Consider the following 7,007-nt stretch of genomic DNA (forward strand, 5'->3'; position numbering starts at 1 on the left):
TTCATCTCTAACAGTTCCATCTGATTCTTTTGTAAAGTGCGAAATTCCTCTTTTAGATCTTGCATGAATTTTCTCACCTCTTGGAACTCAACAACTTCTTTCTCCTTCCTCTTCAGCATTTCATTGTCTCTCTTCTCTTCCATCTCTGTAGTTTTGCCATTATGAATGTTCTGAATTCTTTATCAGACATTTTCATGAATTCCCTTGAACTGTGTGTGGATGAAGACAAGTTATCCTTTTCCCTAGGAGGAGAGGTATTTTCCTGCTCTCCCATATTTCTTGTGGTCCTGCAGTGATTTCTAGTCATCTGGTTGATGGTCAGTTTCTTCCCAAACTTGGAAGTTCATTCTGAGCATTGAGGAGTGTGCAGAAAACAAAACAGAAAGAGAGAAACCACAGCAACAACAGCAAAAAAACAAACAAGAAACAGAAAAAGAGAAGAAAGAAAAAGAAGATAAAACTTCTCAATACAACTTAAAAAATTAATATTAAAAAAAATTTTAAAACACAAAAATTGGAAAACTGCGCAGCGTGCTTGCATGCCGTGTGTAATTCTAAAAAGCAAAAATTAAAAAAAAAAGAAGAGGAGACACAGACCGAGACAGAGGTAGAGAGAGACAAAGACAGGTACAGAGACAGGAGGCCTGGAAGAGGTCTGCCTACCATGTGAGTTTTGTGTGCTGGAGGCCAAATTATCAGTGGGAAGTCTTGATTTCTGTTCCCCCAAAATGGCTAGTTTGCAGAATCCATGAGGCTGCATCTTCAAGAAGGCCTCTTCCCTTTCGGTACAATTGCTTTTGTTCAGCCTTACAGTTTTCAATCAAAATATTGTTTTTTGTTTTTTTTTTTTTTTTTCCCCAAGTTAGGCCAATTCCCTTTCTACACACCCCCTTAAGTGAGATTTTCTTACACATTCATATGTAATGAGATTGATTTATCACAGTCAACACTACATTCTAGGATCCCTTGCTACCCTGGTTAATTTTGTTTTAAATATGAATGCAGTGAAATTTGGTTATTGCAGTGCTTTTTTTCTGAAGGTGCATGAAATCATGTCCCTACTGCTGTGGTGCCATAGAGGGCATTTTCTTCACCCTCCATTTCTTTGTTCAGTGCTCAACTGCCTCTCCTCCTCCACCTTCCCAACCCCTGGCATCAACTGGTCTGCGTTCCACCCCCACAGTTTTGCTTTTCCTGAACTGTCAAATGATTAGAATTATACAGCATGTAGGCTTTTTTGTTTGGCTCCTTTCACTTAGGAAAAAATACATTTCAAACCAGTTTATGTTCCTGCATGACTCAGTGATTCCTTTTTCTTGCCGAGAAGTATTCTCTCCTGTGACTATGCCACAGTTCATTTAGTTCTTTATCTGTTGAAGGATTTCTTTCTTACTCCCAATTTGAGTCCAGTATTGTGTTTTTAACAGAAATACCCAAGACTGGCTGAATTTATAAAAGTAGACATTCAATGACTCATTATCTTGTGGCATTACAAAATGGCTAAAGGTAGAATTTTGATTTGAGCCTGGTCTGGATCCATACAGCCTTCTCTCTGTCATTCTGGTGTCATTGCTTCTATTTATAATTGATACAAGACCAGTTGAGGCCACCTTAATTGATGTTATTCTACCCAAAGGCCCCACCCTTGGACAAACATTACGGAATCAAGTTTCAAGTTTTCACTTAACACCTTTATAGTATAATCAATAAAATTAAATCCCAGCATAAACATTTCTGGGGTGTATTGAGGTACTGCCAACGAAGACCAAATTCCTAAAACATGAAACTGTGTGTGACAAACCATTATGCAAACCGTATCAGTGATTATAAATGAAATTGCTGTAAACGTTTTTGCATACATTTGTGGAAATACAGATGTCTTCAAAAAGCTCATGGAAAATGGATATTATGACAAAACTATGAATAGATTAAAAAAAAGTTTTGCGTTAAAATAAATTCCTACTTTAATTCCATTTCCCACAAACTTTTGAAGTCTCCTTGAATAAGTTTTCAGTTCACTTGGATAAAAACCCACGATTAGAATTGCTCCAGGATATGTTAACTCTTATGTCTAACATTTTGAGAATGTCAAACCACTTTTCAGAGTGCCCATGCCATTGTGGGTCTTACCAACAATGACTGCCAATCTGCATTTTTTCTGGTATTTAGTATTGTTAATTTCTTGTTTTTTATTAAGCTATTCTAATGGAGCATAGTGCTTATTGTTGTGGTTTTAATTTGCATTTCTGCAATGACTAATGCTGGTTATCTTTTAATGTGCTCCTTTGCTATAATATTTCTACATCTTTTATGTAAGTCTGTGTTAAAATGTTTTGCCCGTTCTTTTTTATTGTTGGTTTTGTTTCTTTGTTTGGAGATTTTTTTGCTATAGGGCACGTGCACTTGCCAGAGAGACAGAAAGTGAGAAATCACCCCCTAGGGGGGATGGCCATGCTGTAATCCCTTCTCCTCCATTCTCCTCTTGGGATCTTGGGTACACACGCATATAGTATAATCAATAAAATTAAATCCCAGCATAAACATTTCTGGGGTGTATTGAGGTACTGCCAACGAAGACCAAATTCCTAAAACATGAAACTGTGTGTGACAAACCATTATGCAAACCGTATCAGTGATTATAAATGAAATTGCTGTAAACGTTTTTGCATACATTTGTGGAAATACAGATGTCTTCAAAAAGCTCATGGAAAATGGATATTATGACAAAACTATGAATAGATTAAAAAAAAGTTTTGCGTTAAAATAAATTCCTACTTTAATTCCATTTCCCACAAACTTTTGAAGTCTCCTTGAATAAGTTTTCAGTTCACTTGGATAAAAACCCACGATTAGAATTGCTCCAGGATATGTTAACTCTTATGTCTAACATTTTGAGAATGTCAAACCACTTTTCAGAGTGCCCATGCCATTGTGGGTCTTACCAACAATGACTGCCAATCTGCATTTTTTCTGGTATTTAGTATTGTTAATTTCTTGTTTTTTATTAAGCTATTCTAATGGAGCATAGTGCTTATTGTTGTGGTTTTAATTTGCATTTCTGCAATGACTAATGCTGGTTATCTTTTAATGTGCTCCTTTGCTATAATATTTCTACATCTTTTATGTAAGTCTGTGTTAAAATGTTTTGCCCGTTCTTTTTTATTGTTGGTTTTGTTTCTTTGTTTGGAGATTTTTTTGCTATAGGGCACGTGCACTTGCCAGAGAGACAGAAAGTGAGAAATCACCCCCTAGGGGGGATGGCCATGCTGTAATCCCTTCTCCTCCATTCTCCTCTTGGGATCTTGGGTACACACGCACATGCACATGCGCCCAACATGAGTTTAAGCCACCGGGTCCAGGACTAGAACCACGGTTGACTACATGGGAGTCCAGTGACATAGCCATTATGCCAACTGCTGGTCCCTGTTGTTGGTACATTTATTGCAGAGCTTAATTATTTACATATTCGGAATACAAGTTTTTACTTTCTTTTTTAGCCAGATACATGATTTTATCTCAGTCTTTGGCTTGCATTTTCATATTTTATAATGCCTGCCATAGAACAAATATTTACAAAATGTATCAGTTTTCCTGTTTATAAATGTGCTTTTGATGTCATGTATAGAAACTGATTTCCTAACCCAAGGTTATATAGATTTATTTTTTTGTTTTTGTCTAAAATTTTCTAGTTTGGGGGCCAGCAGATGGTATCATGGTTATGTTGCTGGACTCCCACATGACTGACTGGAGTTCAAGTCCTGGACCTGACAGCTCAGGACTCATGCCAGGCATGTGTGCATGCACGCCCAAAATCCTGAGAGGAGAATAGAGGAGAAGGGATTGCAGCATGGCCATCTTTCCTGGGGGTTGAATTATCATTTTCTGTCTCTCTGTCTCTGTCTCTCCAGTCAGCACATGTGCCCTATAGCAAAAACACAAAAGTCTCTCAGAAAAACAGTTTTCTATTTTACACTTAGATCCATTACCCATTTAGAGATAATTTTATATGAAGTAAGAGGTAAATATCAAAACTGAAGATTTCTGTATGCCAATAACTAATACTTTTAGCATCTTTTTTTGAAAAGACTAACCTTCATTTCTCTCTTTACACCTTTACCAACAGTCAGTTGTCTCTATTTGCATTTGCCTATTTCTGGGCCTCTATTTTGTTCCCTTAATCAAAATGTCTATACTTTTACCAATACTGCATTGTGTAGTGTCAATCTCCAGTTTTCTTCTTTTAAAATTGTTTTAGGGGGACCAGCAGTTAGTGTAATGGCTATGTCTCTAAACTCCAATGTAGTCGACCATCGTTTGAGTCCCGGACCCGGTGGCTTAAATTCATGCCGGGTGCATGTGCGTGCGTGCCCGCCCAAGATCCTGAGAGAAGAATGGAGGAGAAGGTATTGCAGTGTGGCCATACCCCTGGGGGGTGATTTCTCACTTTCTGTCTCTCTGTCTCTGTCTTTCTGGCTAGCACAAGCACCCTATAGCAACCCCCCCCCCAAAAAAAAATAAAACACTTCTTTCTGGTGAATTTAGTTCACTTACCTTTACACATAATGTTAAATTTAACTATTGAAGTCTACAAAATAAAATAAAATTGAATCGTAATTGCAATGAATCTATAAAAATTTGTAATAACATAGTTAGATTTTTTAAAGAAGATTTTGCTATAGGGCATGTGCGCTCACCAGACAGACAGAGAGAGACAGAGAGACAGAAAGCAAGAAATCACTCCCCAGGAGGGATGGCCACGCTGCAATCCCTTCTCCATTCTCCTCTCGGGATCTTGGGCACGCACGCACACGGGCCAGGTGTGAATTTTAAGCCACCGGGTCTGGGACGCAAACCATGGTCAACTATGTGGGAGTCCAGCGACATAGCCATTGCGCTAATTGCTGGTCCCCAAGATTTTTTAAAACTTCTTTTAGTCATGTTTTATAGTTTAAAGCATATTGAGCCTGCACGTATTTTGTTGTATAAACACTGTTTTCCTGTGATGTTGTTGTGGTATTGGTTTTAATAAAAAAATGCACTTTTGACCTTTCCCATGTGGTTCTAGTTCCATGACTACTTCGCCACTGTCTGGCCCTTCCTTTCACTGATAGAACTCATCAGTGAAACCATCAGAGCCTGGATCTGCCTTTTGGGAAGTTTTTTAAATTGTGAATTTAGTATTTGGAATTTATATAGGATCATTCAGGTTATGTATTCTTTATTTCATTGTGATGCTTGGTGTCTTTCAAGTAATTCTTTTGTTTCACTTCCTAGCTTAATTTATTGACATAAAGTTATGCATAACACTCCCTTATTACTTGTCGGTATTTATGAGAACACTACTCTTTCATTTCTGCTATATTCACATGTGACTTCTCCCTTTATGGCCAGGCATGCTAGAAATTTATCAGTTTCATTGATTTTTATTTATTTTTTTTTAGGGGGAAACAAAAGCAGCTTTTGATTTCATTGTTTCTTCTATTATTTTTCTGCTTTCAATTCATTGACTTTTTTTCTCTATTATGTCCTTCCTCCTGCTTTTTGGGAGGTATTTATTAGCTTTTCTTTCTTCCTAATGTGGCAGCCTAGGTTGCTGATTTTAGATGTTATTTTCTAATAGATACATATAATGCTGACCTCCTCACACTGCGTTGGCTGTAAGCTTCCATTCTGATCTGTTGCAATTTTATTTAATTATGTTTTTTCTTAATTTCCCTTGACATCTCATTCTCTTGACACATTATACCCTTTGTTCTGTTGATTATTCAGAAGTGTGTTGTTTGATTAAGTGTTTGGAGATGTTTGTTATATTTGTTATTGATTTCTATTTTGTTCCTCTAAAGACCTGCGAATTTACTTTCTGTGATTTCTCTGCTTTTCAATTTAAGGTTTTCGTTTTCATTTTCTTTTATAGCCCCTAAATAGACTAATTTAATGAATGCGCCATTTGCACTTGGACAGAGTGTGCACTGCTCTGTTGCTTTTGTGTATTGTTTTACAAATGTCAAGCAGGTCAAGTTGGTTGACAGCATTGTTGGACATCTATATTTGGAAGGACCCCAGGTGATCTCATGTACACTATTAACTGAGAGCCACTTAGAACTAACCCTAGTCAGAATTAAAGTGTAATGGAGACTCGGTTTTGGATTAGTGTATGTTTTCCTATGTTTGTGGAAATTCAGTAGCATCTACTCAGTTGTCCATGTTCAAGATAGAAGCTTATTAATTACAGATATCTCCAAAACACGTTAAAAGAGCATGCCTTTCCTCTCATTGCTGCCCCGAAGGCTTCTGCACCTTGGCTGGCCTTAGGGGCACTTCTGTAAGTTTACTTTTCACCCCTCTTACCTACATTAGGTTTTCTTAAAGTGAGTTTTGTAAAATACTAGATCCAGGAACAACTAATGACCAAGAGATGGATAGTAGGCAGTGTACACATCAACCGGTAATTGGCTGTGTAATTCGCCATTTCACCATTTATAAGGCCAGTTCATATAATGACTCTGGGAAGTCTGGAGGAAACAGATCTGTTTATCTATTCAATCTGCCTTTTATCCCTAATGTGAAATGGGCAATCCTAAGTACCTTATAAGTTTTATAAGAGGGCCAACTGTTGGGTCATCAGGAAAGTCATGATGCATTTTTTACATAGAAACACACAGAAAAATATGTCATGACTTTCCCGATTAGCTAGTAGATCACATATGTAAGACTAATGGCTTGGGTGTATAGTACAGTTTGTGGTCAGTAGTTACTGTTTTTATTATCTTTAGTTGGTGCTAAATTCCATTGGTGCTAAATTTTAAAAGTTGAGATGGATGTAAAGGGATAAAAAATTGTTGGAAGGGGAACACCAGAATAGTCACAGAAACATGTGCTTTATTTCTTCAATATTTTCATTGTAGGGCTATTTTCTTTTTCATTCTTTTTTTTTTTTAATTTGTAGTTTTACTGCCATATATTGCATTCATTTCATTTTAAAGACCTACCTTCATCTACTTGCTTTC

At 37.1% G+C, this 7,007-nt stretch overlaps 1 protein-coding gene across 1 annotated transcript in view; it reads left to right on the forward strand.

Moving 5' to 3' along the window:
* The window catches only part of GRM7 (glutamate metabotropic receptor 7), a 1,001,339-nt gene that overhangs the window by 504,724 nt on the left and 489,608 nt on the right, over window positions 1-7,007 (forward strand). The window lies entirely within an intron of this gene.

This window comes from Tupaia chinensis, unplaced genomic scaffold (assembly GCF_000334495.1).
Source record: "Tupaia chinensis unplaced genomic scaffold, TupChi_1.0 Scaffold000089_1, whole genome shotgun sequence".
NCBI lineage: Eukaryota > Metazoa > Chordata > Mammalia > Scandentia > Tupaiidae > Tupaia > Tupaia belangeri.